At 37.2% G+C, this 19,677-nt stretch overlaps 1 long non-coding RNA gene across 4 annotated transcripts in view; it reads left to right on the top strand.

Annotated features, from left to right (window-relative positions):
- Positions 1–19,677, top strand: part of LOC100522542 (uncharacterized) — a 120,416-nt gene that overhangs the window by 77,932 nt on the left and 22,807 nt on the right. The window lies entirely within an intron of this gene.

Genomic DNA, 19,677 nt, shown 5'->3' with positions numbered 1-19,677 from the left:
ATCATTTGAAAGAGAAATATGATAAATTGGGACTTTGTCAAATACTGCTTACTTGATTAAAGGAAAAAAATACCATGTTTGTTGTAAAAATTGTTTCCTGCTTAAGTCCTCTTTCTAAACAAAAGATCTTTTTAGAGCTATAGGAAGATGGTTTACCTCCAGATAAGAGTGGTAATGTTATTTTCTTTGTGCTAGGTGTTTAAAAAATAAAGACTTCTTTGACATATGGACTCTTTTTTTCTTTTTCTTTTTAGTGTTGCACCTGCAGCATATGGAAGCTCCCAAGTTGAATCAGAGCTGCAGTTGCTAGCCTATGCCATAGCCACAGCAACGCGGGATCCAAGCTGTGTCTGAAACGTATGCCACAGCTCATGGCAACGCCAGATCCTTAACCCACTGAATGAAGCCAGGGATCGAACCCTCATCCTCATGGATACCAGTCAGGTTCATTACTGCTGAGCCACAATGGGAAGTCCCAACATATGGACTTTTAAGGATCTATAAATCTCTCTCTTTTTTAATTGAAGAAAAATTTAAAAACTCTATGGCCATAACCTACAGCGTGTGGAATTTCCTCACCCAGGGCTTGAATCTGAGCCACAGCTGTGGCAGTGCCAGATCCTTTAACCCAATGCAACCCACAGGGACTGGACCCGTGCCTCCACAGCAAACCGAGCTGTTGCAGTTGAATTCTTAACCCACTGCACCATGGCGGGAATTCCTTGTAAATCTCCTCTAACAGGAGTCAAAGACCATTATTATTTTTAATTGTTAAATAGACTTTTGTTTTGCTCTAAGCAGAGATTCTTAACTTAGTTTATGTCATGAACCTCTCTGGAAATTTCTTGATGTCTGCAGACTTTTTCTAAGAATAATGTTTTAAATGCATAAAAACACCATATATAGGGCTACAAATGAAAACTATTATTTATAAATACAGTTACCTAAATATTAAGTCAAATTTGTGATATTGTAATACACATGCTCCTTTATGAATGCATTAATTACAGTCTAGCAGCAGGGCTACTACCTACTATAATCAAAGTTTCTGACCCCTGTGGTTTTAAATAATTATTTGGGTAACATAATGATCCATTGATTATGAAAATTTTCTAGAAAACATTGAAATATATACTAAATGTGGAAAAAAAAGCTTATTTTCCCTCCCCACTTCCACTCTTTTGCTAATAAAGGAATCACTGCTGACAGTGTGTTTATGTATGGTATGTATGTTATGATTCTTTGATCATCATATGCCAATGGGAACATGGATGTTTTATTGTACTGAGCAATAACTGAGAAAAAAAGGCAGTACTTGGAGTTCCTGTCATGGCTCAGTGGAAACAAATCTGACTAGTATCCCTGAGGATGTGGGTTTGATCCCTGGCCCTGCTCAGTGGGTTAAGGATCCAGCGTTGCCATGAGCTGTGGTGTAGGTCACAGACCCACCTGGGATCTGGCATTGCTCTGGCTGTGGTGTAGGCCGGAGGCTACAGCTCCAATTCGACCCCTAGCCTGGGAATCTCATATGCTGCAAGTGTAGCCCTAAAAATCCAAAAAAAGAAAAAAAAGGCACTACTTGATTTATTTCTGCAAGTTTAATATCTCACAGTTCAAGTCCCCCCAAAAAAAGATTAGCTATATTTTTTTCTTTTTTTTTTTCTTCTTTTTTTGTCTTTTTGCTATTTCTTGGGCCACCCCTGCGGCATATGGAGGTTCCCAGGCTAGAGGTCGAATCGGAGCCGTAGCCACCGGCCTACGCCAGAGCCGCGTCTGCAACCTACACCACAGCTCACGACAACACCGGATCGTTAACCCACTGAACAAGGGCAGGGACCGAACCCGCAACCTCATGGTTCCTAGTCGGATTCGTTAACCACTGCGCCATGATGGGAACTCCCTTTTTTTCTCACATTAAAAAAAAAAAAAAATACCAGGAAAGTTCTCTCAGACCCGACTTAGGTTAGATACTAACTTGGTCCAGACACCTGGCTGGATTGGGTGCAGCATTGGATCAGATTAAGACATGGCTGCTTTTGCTGCAACCATGTAAATATGTGGCTTGAGCAGTTCTGTTCTTCAGAAAGAACTAGATGCCTCCACTAACCGACCTTTAAAAGGCTGGTAACATTTCATCCTCAGCCTGAAAAAGAGTGGAGATCTGCTTGGAAAATGAGACTAGACTTCCCTCTTCCTTCTTTGCGAACAAAAACCCATAGCTCATTCTCTTTTAAAATAATTTCAGTGTAACTTTTTCTAAATAAAATGTACTGCATGAGATACTGAGAATTTGGGAAATTCTTATAAAATTTTTCCTGCAATAAAGCAGTAAAATACCATGCATCTCTTAAACCTACTCCTGCGTGGGTCCAACCCCTGGGAACTCTGACACAGTCTTTGGGGAGTGCTCTGGTTTTCGGATTATTTTAAACTTCTCCAGGTGATTCTGACATCCAGCCCAAGATGAGAACCACTGACAGTTCTCATATTCTTTTTAGTTACATAAGTAATGCATAAATTCATTCTTGTTAATTTTTTTCATACATAGTCTAAATGTTTAAAACATTTTTTGAAGTACATAGCATAGAAATTCTTAAACTCTGATTTGCAGCACAGTTACCTGGGAGCATATTTAACATGCAGATTTCCTTGCTTGATCTATTTTATTAACTGTGACGTGGGGTCTAGGAATGTGTAAATTTTTTTTTTTTTTTTTTGTCTTTTTGCCATTTCTTGGGCCGCTCCCACGGCATATGGAGTTTCCCAGGCTAAGGGTCTAATCGGAGCTGTAGCCACCAGCCTATGCCACAGCCACAGCAACGCGGGTTCTGAGCCACGTCTGCAGCCTACACCACAGCTCACGGCAACACCTGATCCTTAACCCACTGAACAAGGGCAGGGACCGAACCCGCAACCTCATGGTTCTTAGTCGGATTCGTTAACCACTGAGCCATGATGGGAACTCCAGGAATGTGTAATTTTTATAAGCTCCCCTTTTCCCTTTTTTATTAAAGTTTTTATTTGGAAATAAGTTTATATTTATTTAAAAGTTGCAGAGAATTCCCTATACCCTTCATTAGGCCTCAAACATTTTAGTTAACCATGGTACACTTAGTAAAAATCAAGAAATTAACATTAGTATGATACTATTAGTTAAACTAAAGACTTTATTTGGATTTCACATTTTTTATGCTAATGTCTTTTTTCTGTTCCACGATACCATGTTACATTTCATTGTCGTGTCTACTTAGTCTCCATAGATCAGTAACAATACTTTGGTCTTTCCTTTTATCTTTCATGTCTTTGACTCATGTGAAGAGTTTTAGTTGGTTATTCCCCAAGTGATTTTTTTTTTCCCCAAGTGATTTTGATATGGATTTTTTCTGAATCTTTTAAAAATTGAGGAATAGTTGGTTTATAACATTAGTCTCAGGTGTGCAACATAGTGATTCACAATTTTTATAGATTATACTCCATGCATAGTTATTATAAACTATTGGCTATATTCCCATGTGGTACAATATATCCTTTATTTTATACAAAGTAGTTTGTACCTCTTAATTGCCTACCGCTGTCTTGCCCCTTTGACCATCCCACTCCCTGCTGGTAACCACAAGTTCGCTCTCTATATCAGCGAATCTGTTTCTTTTTTGGTTATATTCATTCATGTGTTTCATTTTTTAGATTCCACATAAAGTGATAGTATATGGTATTTGTCTTTCTATGATTTGTTTCTCTTAGCATAATACCCTTACGTCGATCCATGTTGCTTCAAATGGCAAAATTTCATTCTTTTTTATGGATGAGTGGTATTCCACTGTGTATATGCCACGTCTTCTCTATCCATCCCTTTGTTGATGGACACTTAGGCAGCTTCTATATCTTGACTATTATAAATAATGCTGCTATGAACAATGGGGTGCATGTACCTTTTTGAATTAAATTTTTTGGTTTTTTTTGTTGTTGTTGTTATATACCCAGAGGTGAAATTTTTTTCATCATATGGTAGTTCTATTCTTAGTTTTTTGAGAAACCTCCATACTGTTTTCCACAGTGGATATGCCAGATTATATTCCCACCAACAGTATAAGGGTTTTCTTTCCTACACTCCCACCAACATTCGTTGTTTTTCATAATAGCCATTTTGACAGGTGTGAGGTGGCATCTTATCGTGGTTTTGATTTGCATTTCCCTACTGATTAGTGATGATGAGCAACTTTTCATGTGCCTGTTGGCCATCTGCATGTCTTCTTTGGAGAAATGTCTCTTCAGGTGTTCCTCCCATTTTTTAAATCAGGTTGTTTGGTTTTGTGTGTGTGTGTTAGGTAGTATGAGCTATTTATATAACTTGGTTGTTTACTCCTTATTGCTCATATCATTTGCAAATATTTCTCACATTCAGTAGGTTGTCTTTTCATTTTATCAGTGGTTTCCTTTGCTGTGCAAAAGTTTTTAAGTTTAATTAAATCTCATTTGTTTACTTTTATCTCCTTTGCTTTAGGAGATAGAAACAAAAAAATATAACTACAATTTATGTAAAAGTGTTTTGCCTGTAGTTTCTTCTAGGAATTTTATGGTTTCTAGTTTTACATTTAGGTCTTTAATCCATTTTGAGTTTAGTTTTTGTATATGGAATTATCGAATGTTCTAATTTCATCCTTTTACATGTATCTGTCCAGTTTACCCAGTACCACTTATTAAAGAGACTGTATTGGAGTTCCTGCTATTGCTCAGCAGGTTAAGAACCCAACTAGTATCCATGAGGATGTGGGTTCAATCCCTGGCCTCACTCAGTGAGTTTAGGATCCAGAGTTGCCACAAGCTGTGGCATATGTCACAGATGTGGCTCGGATCTGGTGTTGCTATGGCTCTGGTGTTGGCCAGCAGCTGTAATTCTGATTTGACCCCTACCCTGGGAACTTCCAAAGGCCACAGGTGTGGCCCTAAAAAAGAAAAAAAAAAAAGACTGTCTTTTATTCATATATTTTTGCACACTTTGTCATAGATTAATTGACCATAAGTGCATGGGTTTATTTCCGGGCTGTATATTCTTTTCCATTTTTTAAAATCTATGTGTCTGTCTTTGTTTCAATCCCATACTGTTTTGATTACTGTAGCTTTGTAGTCTAGTCTGAAGACAGGGAACTTCATTCTTTCAGTTCTGTTTTCCTTTCTCAAGATTGGTTTGGCTATTTGGGTTCTTTTATGTTTCCACACAAATTAAAAAAAATTTTTGTTCTAGTTCTGTGGAAAATGCCTTTGGTATTTTAATTGGTATTGCATTGAATCTTTGGTAGTATGGTTATTTTTGGTAGTACGGTTATTTTTTTTTTCTGTCTTTTTAGGGACGTACCTGTGGCATATGATGTTCCCAGGCTAGGTGTCAAATCAGAGCTGCAGCTGCTGGCCTATGCCACAGACACAGCAACACCAGATCTGAGTTGCACTGCACCTTATCACAGCTCACAGTAGCACTGGATCCTTAACCCACTGAACCAGGCAAGGGATTGAACCGCATTCTCATAGATACTAGTCGGGTTTGTTACTGCTGAGCCACAATGGGAACTCCTGGTTATTTTAACAATATTAATTCTTCAAATCCATAAACATGGTATATCTTTTCTCCTCTTATGTTGTCTTCATTTTCTTTCATCAATGTCTTCTGATTTTCCAAGTACACGTATTTTACCTCCTTAGGACAGTTCATTCCAGGTATTTTATTCTTTTTGTCTTTTTTTTGTTGTTGTTGTTGTTGCTATTTCTTGGGCTGCTCCCGCGGCATATGGAGGTTCCCAGGCTAGGCGTCTAATCGGAGCTGTAGCCACCGGCCTGCGCCAGAGCCACGCGGGATCTGAGCCGCGTCTGCAACCTACACCACAGCTCACGGCAACGCCGGATCGTTAACCCACTGAGCAAGGGCAGGGACCGAACCCGCAACCTCATGGTTCCTAGTCAGATTCGTTAACCACTGCGCCACGACGGGAACTCCCAGGTATTTTATTCTTTTTGATGCCATTGTAAATGGAGTTGTTTCTTAAATTTCTCTTTCTGATATTTCCTTGTTAGTATATAGGAATCCAACAGATTTCTATGTATTAATTTTGTATGCTACAACATTACCAAATGCATTATGACTTCTTTAGGATGTTCTATGTGTAGTATCATGTCATTTGCAAACAATGACAGTTTTATTTCTTCCTTTCTGACTTGGAATCCTTGTCTTTTCTAATTGCTGTGGCTAGGTTTTATAATACTGTGTTGAATAACAGAGGTGAGAATGGTCATCCTTGTCTTTTTCCTGATCTTAGTAGAAATGCTTTCAGCTTTTCACCTTTGATTATGATATTAGCTGTGGGCTTAGCATATATGGCTTATTACACTGAGGTATGTTCCCTCTATACCCACTTTTTGGAGAGGCTTTTTTTTTTATTTTTATTGCCACACCCATGAAATATGGAAACTCCCAGGCCAGAGATTGAATCCAAGCCACAACTGTGACCTATGCCACAGCTGCAGCAAAAACCAGATACCTTAACTCACTGTACCAGACTAGAGATTGAATCTGCACATCTGCAGCAACTTGAGCCACTGCAGTCAGATTCTTAACCCACTGCACCACATCAGGAACTCCCTTGGAGAGGTTTTTTTTTCTTTTTAATCATAAATGGATGCTTAATTTTGTCAAAAGCTTGTTCTGCATCCGTGAGATGATGTTTTTTCAATTTGTTAATGTGATGTATTACCTTAATTAATATGTGCATATTGACCCATTCTTGCATCCCTGGATAAATCCCACTTGATCATGGTATATGATCCTTTTAATGTATTGTTAATTTTTTGTTGAGGACTTTTCATCTCTATTCATCAGTGATATTTATGTGAAATTTGCTTTTTCTGTGGTATCTTTGTCTAGTTTTGTATCAGGGTAATACTGGCCTTGTAGAATGAGTTCAGAAGCATTATTTTCTTTCTGTAATTTTTTTGAGTAGTTTGAGAAAGATAGGTATTAACTCTTCTCTAAACATTTCATAGAGTTCACCTGTGAAGCCATTTGGTTCTGGACTTCTGTTTGCTGGGAGTTATTTTATTACTAATTGAGTTTTATTACTGGTAATTGGTCTGTTAATACTTGTGATTTTTTCCTGGTTCAATCTTGGGAGATTATTTCTAGGAATTTGTCCATTTCTTCTAGGTTGTCCACTTTATTGGCATATAGTTATTCATAGTAATCTCTTATGGTGCTTTGTATTTCTGTGGTATCAACTGTAACTTTTCCTTTTTCATTTCTTATTTTATTGATTTAGGCCCTCTCTTTTTATTGGTGACTCTGGCTAAAGGTTTATTAATTTCGTTTATCTTTTCAAAGAGCCAGCTCTTACTTTAATTGATCTTTTCTATTTTTTTAAGTCTCTTTCTTCTCTGATTTGTATGATTTCTTTCCTTCTATTAACTCTAAATTTTGTTTGAATTTTTCCTAATTCCTTTAGTGTAAGTTTTGGTTGTTTCTTTTAGATTTTTTTTCTTATGTAAGCTTCTGTCACTACAAACTTCTCTCTTTGAACTGCTTTTACTGTATCCCATAGATTTTTGATCATTGTGTTTTCATTGTCATTTTTAAAAATTTCTTCGTTGATTGCTTCAGTGACCCTTTGGTTGCTTTTAGTGTATTGTTTAGCCTACACATGTTTGTGGGGCTTTTTTTTTTTTTTTTTTTTTTTTTTTTTTTTGGCGGTTTTTTTCCTTGTAGATGATTTCTAGTCACATAACATTGTGGTTGGAAAAGATGCTTAATATAATTTTATTTTCTTAAACTTACCAAGGCTTGTTTTGTGACCTAGCATGGGCTCTATCCTGGGCAGTATCCTATGTGTACTTAAAAAGAATGTGTATTCTGCTGCTTTTGGATGGGACATTCTATATGTCTCTATCAAGTTCTTCTGGTCTAATATGTCATTTAAGGTGATTATTTCCTTATTGATTTCTGTCTGGATGATTTGTCCATGGTGTAAGTAGGGTGTTTAAGCCCCCTACTATTATTGTGTTACTGTCAACTTTTTCCTTTAGGTCTGTTGATAGTCACCATTTTAATTACAATGTGTCTTGGTGTGAATTTCTTTGGGTTAATCATTTGTTGGTTCTCTGCACTTCCTGGACTTGGATGGCTATTTCCTTTCTCAGTTTAGAGAATTTTTTAGCTATTATGTCTTCAAATATGTTCTCAGCCTCTCTCTCTCTCTCTCTCTCTCTCTCTCTTTCTCTCTCTCTATCTATCTCTATCAATCTCTCTCCTCCTTCTATGACCCCTGTATGTGGATGTTAGTATGCTTGATGTTGGCCTGTAAGTTTCTTAACCTGTCCTCATTTCTCTTTATACTTTTTCTTTTTTGTGTTCAGCTTCAGTGAATTCTGCTACTGTATTTTCCAGCTCACTTATTTGTTTCTATGTATCATTTATTCTACTGCTGATTCTTTCTAGTGTATTTTATATTTCACTTACTGTATTCTTGATCTCTGTTTGGTTGTTCTTTATATTTTCTAATTCTTTATAAAAATTTCTGACTTCTCACTGTTGATCCATTCTTGTCCCAAGTTCTTTCATCTTTGTAGTCATTACCATGAGCTCTTTCTCATGTAGAATGCCTAGCTCCACTTCACCAGTTGTTCTTTTTGGGTTTTATCTTATTCCTTCATTTGAAACATGTTCCTCTCTCACCTCGTTTTGCCTAATTTTCTGTTTTTATTTCTGTGTAGCTGGTAGGTTGGTTATATTTCCTGACCTTGAAGAAGCAGTCTTTTGTAAGATGTCCCAGTAATGCTTTCTTCTCTGGTCCCTAAGGCTGTTTACCCCTTTGTGGGCTCCTTGTGTCCTTCTTTTGTGGCAGACTCACTATGGTGGGTGATCTAGTAAGCATGGCTGGCCCCTGTCTGATTTGTTGCCAGGTCCTGCCTTGTATGGAGCCTGCTGGCTGCTGTTGGAAGGGCTGGGTCACAAGGCAGCTGGCTGCAGTATCATGGGATGTATGTGCTGGGGCTAGTTCTGGCTCACTGGTGGGTGAGGTTGGGATTAAGGAGGTCCCAGAGTGGGTGCTTCTCTACCAGTGAGTGAAGACAGGTTCTGGGGTATGGCTACAATACCCAGGTTTCTCAGAGCTGGTGTTAGACCATTGGTGGATGGGGCCAGTTCCTAACACAGCTGGCTGCGGGGTCTAGGGTGTCTTGAAGCTTATATCAGCCCACTGATGAATGGGGCTGGATCCCAGGGTGACTGGCTGAGGATCCCAGAGTGTCTCAGAGCTACTGTTGCCCTGTTGGTAGGTGGGCTGGGTCATGGCAGTTCTTGGGGCTGATGTCTGCCCACTGGTGGGTGAGATTGCTCTTGAGGCTAGATCAAGTTTGGTTGTGGGTGGTGTCATGGTCATGGATATTCTGGGGTTTGTGGCTGCCCACTGGTGGATGGAGCTGGGTCCTGGGTCTCTGGCTACAGGGCCCTGGAAATCCTGGGTCTAGTGCTGTGCACCATGTTGTGGGTCCAGTTCCTTGTCCCTCTGGTAGTCAGGGCCACATTCAATGGTGGCTGTGAGCTCAGAGAGTCTTAAAACAGCCTGTCCACTTGTGGGTGGGTCTGTGTCCTTGCCCAGCTAGTTGCTTGACCTGAGGAGTCCCAGTCCCAGTGCTTACAGGCTAGTGGGAAGGTTGAGGCTGGGTCCAGAGGCTAGTATATTAGAGGGAGGACTCCACAATGGCACTGGCATTTACTAGTGTCCTTGTGGTAAAATAAGTTCCCCCAAATGGCTACTCCCACTGTCTGTGTTCCTAGAGTAAGCTGCAGTTACCATGCCTCTCGAGGAGACACTCTTTGGTCAGCAGATGGATCTGATCCAGTCTTCTTTCAAGTTATGGCTTCTTTCCTGGGTCCCAGAGTATATTAGTTTTTGTATGTGCCCTTCAAGAGTGGAGCCTCTATTTCCCACAGTCCTCTGGGTTTCCTGAAGGTAAACCCATCTGGCCTTCAAAGCCAAACATTCTGGAGGCTTGTCTTCCCAGCTCAGGAACCCCAGGCTGGGAAGGCTGATGTGGGGCTCAGACCCTTCACTCCTTGGGAAGATCCTCTGCAATTTAAATAGTCTTCTTGTTTTTGGGTTGCCTACTCTGACTTTGCCCTTCCTCCCCATCTCTTTGTAGTTCCTTCTTTTTTTTTTTTTTTTTTTTTCTTTTTAGGGCCATACCTGTGGCATATGGAGGTTCCCAGGCTAGGGGTTGAATCAGAGCTGTAGGTGCTATACACCACAGCCACAACAATGTAGGATCTGAGCCGCATCTGCAGCCTACATCATAGCTCACAGCAATGCTGGATCCTTAACCCACTGAGCGAGGCCAGGGATCGAACCTGGATCCTCATGGATACCAGTCTGGTTTGCTAACCACTGAGCCACTATGGGAACTTCTGTAGTTCCTTCTTTATATCTTTAGTTGTAGAAGATCTTTTCTAATAGGTTCTAGGCTTCTTCATAAATAGGTCCTCTGTAAATATTTGTAATTTAGGTATGTCTCCTTCTACCCTTAGCACCATATGTCCTTTGAGATATGCACTGATAACTCTTATTCCAGATTTTTTCCTGTTTAAGCAATACACATACCAATTTATACATTACATAACAATGTAAATATTGTTGGGAAATTTGTTTTTATTCTTGTAACAATTTGATATGGTGATCTTTTATGATAGTCTGTAGAATTTTTAAATGTTTAGCATTTGTATTCTGGAAAAGATAAAGTGTATTCTTTATGGAGAACCTTCTATAGCAATTGATGTTCAAAGTAGCAGAACCAAAATCCTAGGGGATAGTAATGTAAGGAACACATTTTTCTGATTTTTCAAATTTTTAAAAATGAAAAAACATTATTATTATTTATGGCCATACCCATGGCATATGGAAGTTCCTGGGCCAGGGGGTGAATCCAAGCCACAGTTGTGACCTTTGCCATACTGTCAGCAACACCAGTACTTTAACCCACTGTACCAGACCTAGGATCAAACCCATACCTCTGTAGCAATCCCAGCCACAGCAGTCAGATTTTTAACCCACTGCCCCACAGTGGGAACTCCATGATTTTTGTTTCAAAAGGCTCACATGAATTTAGGAAATGAATAGATGAAAGCTCCATAGCACATGAATATATTAATTGTCTCATAACCTTTTCATTATTGTTTGACATTTATTTTAATTGCCAATAACAATAGATACAAAATAACAGGCTAGAAATGAAGTCTTTTTCTACAGGGTACTGTGAGGAACTATTTGAGAGGTAGAAATCCTTTTTTAGTCTTTGAAACTGTTCTTACAAAAATCATTCAAATTCCTGTTGCCCCTTTCCTCCAGGTATTTAGTGGAGGTAACTAATTTTACAACTGTGTTATGAAAAAAAGCTTCTAAAAATTTTTAGATGAAGATGAAGACGTAAGAATATGAATTTGAAAATGCTTTTTCCTCTGAAGACAGGGTAAATAGCATTTTAACTGGTGTTAGCAGTTGGAACGGAAATAGATGTGGTCTCCCAAAGGAGACAAATCTGTTCTGTGGTCAAGTGTGGTTATGATTTTAAAAGAAATGTATTTTTCCAGCTCTGCCTTGTTGACTTTGGAATGCTTGTTTCTCTGAAGCATTTAATATTTGAGGAGAAGTCTGATAGAGAAAATAAGATCCACTCTGTAGGTGACACATAAAAGCCTGGTGTGTCAATGGAAAAGTTATCTAATCAGCCATTAAGATGAAAAATTAGGGCAAAGAGAACTCTGCTTTGATAACTCATGGCATTCTGAATTCTCACATTCTGACCTTGAAACAAATAGATATAATTTGATTAAGAATAAAATGCCTTATTTTAAAAATACGTCTTGGTCTGTGCCCATCCCTTCAGATCCTTATTTTACAAGCTGGTGGTCCTATGAAATCCAGTTTATGGATTTATTCCTTAAATGACGTCAGTCATCTTTTCATAGAGAAAAATCTATTTTTCTACAGGTACCAACAGTGTTCCTATAACCTTAGCTAACTTCTATGCAAATCCACTCCTCTATTAGTCAGGGTTCTCCAGAGAAATAAAGCCAACAGGATCGCTATATAGGCAGACATAGATATAGGTACTTATGTAAAGAAATTTATTTTAAGAATTTTTTTAAGGGCCACAGGTATGGCATGTGGAAGTTCCCAGGCTAGGGGATGAATCAGAGATGCAGCTGCGAGCCTACACCACAGCCACAGCAAGGCAGGATCAAAGCTGCATCTGCAACTTATACCACAGCTCATGGCAACACCAGATCCTTAACCCATTGAACCTCCTTCCTCATGGATACTAGTCGGGTTCATTACCACTGAGCCACAATGGGAACTCCCTATTTTAAGAAATTGACATACACAGCTGGGGGCACTGAGATGTGCAAAATTTGTGGGGCAGACCCTGCTTGAAGCATAGACAGAAGATGACGTCTCCGTTCTGAAGCAGAATTGCTTTTCCTGGGAAAGTTCAGATTTTGCTTTTTAAAATATCAAGTAATTAAAAGGGCCCCCCATATTATCACGGGTAATCTACTCTGCTTAGAGTCATTGATTATAAGTATTAGCTACATGTTCCAAGTATCTTCATGAAACATCTAGATTACTGTTTGATTAAATGAATACTATAGCCTAGTCATTTGATACACAGAATTCACCATCACAGATCTCTTGTTAAAAAAAAGCAGAACAAAGCTGAATAGGATATATTTATAAATGTTAAAATAGACATCCCTAAAAAGAGCACACAATCCTAATAATAGCACATAACCCGAATATTCTTAGATGCATTTTTGGAGACACATGAAATTAATGTATTGTTAATGTAAAAAATATCATGGAGTTCCCATTGTGGCTCAGTGGGTTAAGGACCTGATGTAGTCTCCATGAGGTTGAAGTTTGATCCCTGGCCTTGCTCAGTGGGTTAAGGATCTGGCATTGCTACGAAGTGCTGTGTTGATCTCAGATGCACCTCAGATCCGGTGTTGCCATGGCAGAGGCCTCAGCTGCAGCTCCATTTCAACCTCTAGCCTGGGAATTTCCATATGCCACAGGTGTGGTCATAAAAAGAAAAAAAAAATCGCTAATATCGACATATCCTTAATGTAGTAGAGTGTAAACAATTAGAGGCACAAGTCACTTTTCTGACGACGTAATTACATTCTGGTTAGCAAAATATCATGTGCAAAAAGGGCACATAGTCAGTCTCACTGATTGAGTTACTATTCATATTATTTCAAAAAATAAACTAACCAAATCTTTAGTCTATGGGATCTGTAGGGAATTATTCCTGAGGGTAGGAGTTAAGAAGGGAAAATTAAATTTTAATATACCCCTTGTAAATAAAGCATTTAGTATAATTAAGTCTGTTCCTTTAGCCCTAGGTAATTAATTCTTGTTTTATTAATCTTATCTTAAGATCTACTTTTGTGAGAATGACTGCTTTTGGCTGAAAGAATTGTGGGGGTTCTAAGTTGTTCTTCTTGAAGTCTGACAAGGTGTCTCTTTGTGATAATAAAACCAGCTTTGTTTGGCAAGTCTGGATCCATGAATCTGGTTTTTTTTTTTTTTTTTTTTTGTGGACTCAAAAGGTTAGCAGGTCTTAACTGAAGATCTTTTGAAGTTTTGTCCAGAATTTCTGATCTGCTGTTTGTGTAAAACCCTTTATACAAGTATAAGGGAAAGGCAGACACTATCTATTGATAACAAAGCAAAATGGCTCTGAGTCCTACATTACATTACCCAGAATTGTTAGAATGAAGAAAAACGAGACCTCTTAATATAAATGATTCTCAAGTATCCTGAAAATAAGAATATATATGCATTCATAACATTTTAGCTGTGTATAATTAACCTAGAGAGGTCAAGTGTGTTTGGTTTGAGAGGGTTTTTTCCACACACTCTATGAGACCGATGACAGGACAGCTCTCAGAATTAGAGCTCATTAAAAAAACACATAGCGTATAATACATATTCTTAATCACTTGCAGTGTCATTCATTTTATAAATTCCCAGACCAAGTCCTTGCTTTGTCCCAGAATCCTTCTTGGGGAAATCTGAAAGATACTTTAGATGAAAAATATCTTAACATTTTCATTATGCAACATTTAAAGCCTAAATTTGGGAAAATCATTATCAAAAATAATTATGAAATAAATATTTTATAGCATTAGTCTATAAACATAAGACATAGGTGTCTAAAGACCAAAAAAGATTTAAAAATCTTAGCTATACTAATAATAATATTTAAATCAATCACATCAGTAAGTAACAATAGAAATTTTAACTTTTACAGAAATTAGAAATTTTAGTATAAAAAGAAATCTGCACAAATCACAGAGTTGGGAGACTTCTCTAGAAGTTTTCTTTCTGTGAGATAAAGAAGTTCTTTTTTTCATAAAAGCTACCAAATAAGATGTGACTTTTATTTCTTTTCTTTGTATTAAAGAGCATACTGAATATTCAAAGACTATTTCCTCCTAAATTGTTAGTTTTTTCTCTTTATTATTCATAAGGTTCTCAGTTTCATGCTTCGATTATAATACTATATGTAAGTTTAAATGTAACACAAGTGCATATAAACAAGATGAAAATTAAAGCTTCAATTTTAACTTTCAGATATATTAACTATATCATTAGTTTACCTAAGACTATGAGTATACTAAATCTAATGTACTAAATTTATATTGTAATTGAAACTTTGCAAAAACTAAAGACATATTACTCATTTACATTGTTTTTGTAATTTCCAGCTTCATAAATTTTAATCTCCTTAGAAAATGTCCATGGAGTTCCCGTTGCGGCTCAGCAGAAATGAATCCGACTAGGAACCATGTGGTTGCGGGTTCAATCCCTGGCCTCGCTCAGTGGGTTAAGGATCTGGCATTGCCGTGAGCTGTGGTGTAGGTTGCAGACACAGCTCGGATCTGGCATTGCTGTGACTGTGGTGTAGGCTGGCAGCTGTAGCTTCATTTCGACCCCTAGCCTGGGAACCTCCATATACCATGGGTGTGGCCCTAAAAAGAAAAAAAAAATTCAGATAACCAAAGACTTCAGGTAACCAAATTTATACATAAATTAATTTAATGCAAGTCTAAGCTCTAAGGATCTTAGAAATTAAGTTGGAAAGTATAGAGTAACATAATTGTTATTGGTATTAAAATTTAGGTAGATGGTATTTTAAAGTTTTCAGAAAGTGTAATAACTAAGTCAAAAGTATTTGTAGTATTGTCTGATATTCATAAAATACAATGATTTTAAGAGGTAGTATTTGTTACAATTTAATCAAACATGTCTGTTTATATTTTTGTGCCCTTAAGTATTTTATGGAAAAAAATAACTTAGCTGACTTAAATATCTTAAGCTCTTCAGAAATTTAGAACATTTAATTAATTAGGTTTTTCAGAAATAACCAAACCCTGAGTATTACAGAAAACACAGTGTAAAGTTTATTTTACATTTTATTGAAAGAAAATAAGCAAGAGGACATATAGCTTTCTTTAACAGCTTTTAGTGATACAATTTACATACCATACAATTTATCAATTTAAAGTTTATAGTATATTCAAAATATGTGCAACCACCACTGCAGTCATTTTTAAAACATTGTCATCATCTCAAAAGGAAGCCTTTGCGGAAGTGTATCCCCTCCAAAAAAAAAAAAAAAAAAAAAAAAAGGAAGCCTTAAACCCTTAGCTATAACCCCCTGCTTATCTCTCATCCCCCCACCCCAAGACATAAGCCACCACTATTTTACTTTATGGGTTTGCCTTTTCCTGGACTTTTCATATAAATGGAATCATATGTGGTCTTTTATAGTTGGTTTATTTCATTAGCATATTTTTTAAATGTTTAGGGCAGTTTTTGGTACACAGCAAAGTTGAAAGGAAGGTACAGAGATTTCCCAGATAACCCCTGTACCTCCACAAACATTGCTTTGCCCATTATCAACATCCTCCTCTGGAACAGTTCATTTGTTTACAACTGACGAACCTGCATTGATACATCATTATTACCCAGAGTCCACAGTTTATATTGGAGTTCTTTCTTGGTGTGGTACATTCTGTGGGTTTGGACAAATGTGTAATGACACATATCTATCATTATTAGTATCACACAGAATATTTTGACTGCCCTAAAATTCCTCTGTTTTCCACCTCTCCCCACCCCCAACCCCTGGCAACTGTTTATTTTTTGTTTATTATTTTCCAAAATGTCATATGGTTGGATTCATACAGTATGTAGCCTCTTCAGACTGGCTTCTTTCACTTAGTAATAACTTTATGGCTCCTCCATATCTTTTGATGGCTTGATAGCTCATTCCTTTTAAGTGCTGAATAATATTCCATGGTCTGGATATAACAAAGGTTACTTATGCATTCACCTATTGAAGAACATCTTGGATGCTTTCAAATTCTGGCAAGTATGAATAAAGCTGCTTTAAACATCTATATCCAGTCCTTTGGGTAAATACCAAGGAATATGATCAGTGGATCATATGGTAAGAGTATGTTTAGTTTTGTAAAAAACTTCCAAACTGTTTTCCAGAGTGGCTTTACCATCTCACCATCAGTAAATGAGAATTCCTTTTGCTCCACATCTGCACTAGCATTTGGAATTGCCAGTGATTTTAATGTTTCTAAGTATAGTATAATGTTTTCAAAGTTAATCCATATTGTAGCATTTATCAGTACTGAATAATATTCCATTGTGCTCTTGATGGATATTTGAGTTGTTTCCATATTTGGGCTATTATAATATTAAAATGAACATTCATGTGAAAGTTTTTGTGTGGACACATATTTTGATTTCTCTTGAGTACATATCTAGGAGTGGGGTTGATTCATAATAAGGCAACTGTTTTAACTCTTTGCGGAAGTGCCAAACTGTTTCCAAAGTGACTATACCTTTTTACATTCAATCTAGTCAAAAAGGTAGATAATTAAGTAAATGATAAATGCAGTGCAAAAAACATAAAGACACATGAAAGGTTAGACCAGATTAGGGAGTTAAAATTCCAGTCAAAGTGAGGAGACCACTTTATTTATGAGTTTAGTTATAAAAAATAAAACAAGACCAATAAGGTTAGTAGTTTGAATCACCATGAGAGTCCTCAGATTTACAGAAGTTGGGCAATATGCCTAAGATTACATAGCTGGTATGTGGTGAAGCTGGAATTTCAGTCCAAATTGCTCCAACTTCGTAGTTCATGCTCTTTTCACTATACTATATTTTCATAAGTGTTCGTTTTGCTAGATTAAGAGTTCATTCTTTTTTTTTTTTTTTTTTTTTCCACTTTTGGCTGACGCACAACATACGGAGTTTCCAGGCCAGGAATCAGATCTGAGCCACAGTTGGGACCTATGACACAGCTTCAGCAATGCTGGATATTAACCCACTATGACAGGCTAGGGATCAAACCTGCATCCCAGTGCTCTAGAGATTCTGCCAATCTGATTGCACTACAGCAGGAACTCTAAGAGTTTATTCTAAAATAATAAGCACAATACATTTGAGACAAAATCTATAGTTAAAGTATGGAACTCATTATCTTTAAGAAATAGTCCCAACAGGAAATGCAAACATACTCAAAAAGACTTTATTTACTCCTGAAAATATCATAAATACTATGTAGCAGAGAACAACTATTATTTCCTGCTATTTCTAGGACCCTCTTCGGTGCAGAACTTACTCATTTTCATGACACGTCAACATCCAGCCAGGTTTAATACTTAGGAATACTCCCCTACTTTTTCTATTCTTTCAGATCTTCCATATGAGCTAGAAGTAATGTGATGGAGAAAAATATTTTTAGGGTTTTGTATAGAAAGTCTCCTCCTTTAAAATCAGCTAAGTTGATTCTTACCACCTACACATATTAATGATACTTCTCTCCAATGGATTCTCTCTTAGAATTTTGAGTCCTTTCCTAAAAGTTCAACCAAAGGTTCAGCATAATAAATGAAGTACAAAGTGCACCCTGGCTTCAAACTGTATCACAAAGCTATAGTAATTAAAACAGTGTGGCATTGACATTAAAACAGATACTAGATCAATGGAGCAGAATAGAGAGCCCAGAAATAAGCACACTTATATGGTAAATTAATTTGTAACAAAAGAACCAAGACTATACCGTGGACTCTTGAACAACACAAATTTCAACTGTGCAGGTCCACTTATACATGGATTTTTCTCAATAAATACATACTACGTGCTCCACATTTGATTGAATTTGTGGCTGCAGATCTGCAGATATGAAAGGCTGGCTGTGAAGTTTTACATGGATTTTTGACTACATGGGGCAGCACTCAAGAATAACTGTACAATGGGGAAAGGATAGATTTTGTATGGTTGTGTTTTCTTTGTCATTTGGTCAAACTAGTTTTTAACATCCTATTGTATTTTGTTGGTGATCCATTGGTTTTTGTTGTTGTTGTTAGGAGCATGTTGTTTACATGCTCTATGTAGTCATTTTTTCCCTCATTTCTCTTTCTGTGGTTGATTTCTAGTTTCATGCCATTGTGATAAGAAAAGAGGCTTGAAATAATTTCTATCTATACTCTTAACTTTGTTTAGACTTGCTTTTTGTCCCAGTATGTGGTCTGTACTAGAGAATAGTCCTTGTGCACTTGAGAAGAGTATGTATTTGGGATTAGTTGGATTAATGTCCTGAAAATATCAATTAAGTCTAACTGTTCTACAGTGTTATTTAGGGTTTCTGTTGCCTTATTGATTTTCTGTCTGGAAGATCTGCTCACTGATGTCAGTGTGATGTAAAATTCGCTGCTATTATCATTTTCTTATCACTTTCTCCCTTGATGTCTGTTAGTATTTGTTTTATGTATTTAGGCACTCCTATATTGGCTGCATATATGTTAATGAGTGTAAGATCCTCTTCTTGTATTGATCCTTTTATCATTGTGTAGTGTCCTTTATCTTTATTAATGGCATTCATTTTGTCTTGTTTTTTTAATTAAAGCATAGTTGATTTACAATGCTGTGCCCATCTCTGCTATAAAAGAAAGTGACCCAGCCATAGATATAGACATAGATATATAGATATACATACATACACATTCCCTTTCTTATATTACCTTCCATCATGGTCTATCCCAGGAGATTGGATATAGTTCCCTGTGTTATACAGTAGGACTTCATTGCTTATCCATTCTAAATGTAATAATTTGCATCTATTAACCCCCAAGTCCCCAGTCCATCCCACTCCCTCCCCCTTGGGAACCGCAAAGTCTGTTCTCCATGTCTGTGAGTCTGTTTCTGTTCTTAGATAGGTTCATCTGTGCCACATTTTAGGTTCTACATGTAAGTGATATCATTGGTATTTATCTTTCTTTCTCACTTATCCGCTAAGTATGAGTATCTCTGGTTGCATCCATGTTGCTGCAAATGGCATTATTTTGTTCTTTTTATGGCTGAGTAGTATTCCATTGTGTATATATACCACATCCTAATCCATTCACCTGTTGATGAACATGGTTGTTTCCATGTCTTGGCTATTGTGAATAATACTGCTATGAACATAGGTGTGTATGTAATTTTTTCAATGAAAATTTTGTCCAAATATATGCCCAGGAGTGGAATTGCTGGATCATATGATAGTTCTATA

Source organism: Sus scrofa, chromosome 2 (assembly GCF_054392235.1).
Source record: "Sus scrofa isolate SSC_HxYL_T2T_F1_AM1 chromosome 2, Sscrofa_HxYL_maternal_Yorkshire_Landrace_v2.0, whole genome shotgun sequence".
Lineage (NCBI taxonomy): Eukaryota > Metazoa > Chordata > Mammalia > Artiodactyla > Suidae > Sus > Sus scrofa.
Note: the sequence above shows the minus strand (reverse complement) of the source record. Positions and strands in the feature narration are given on the sequence as shown.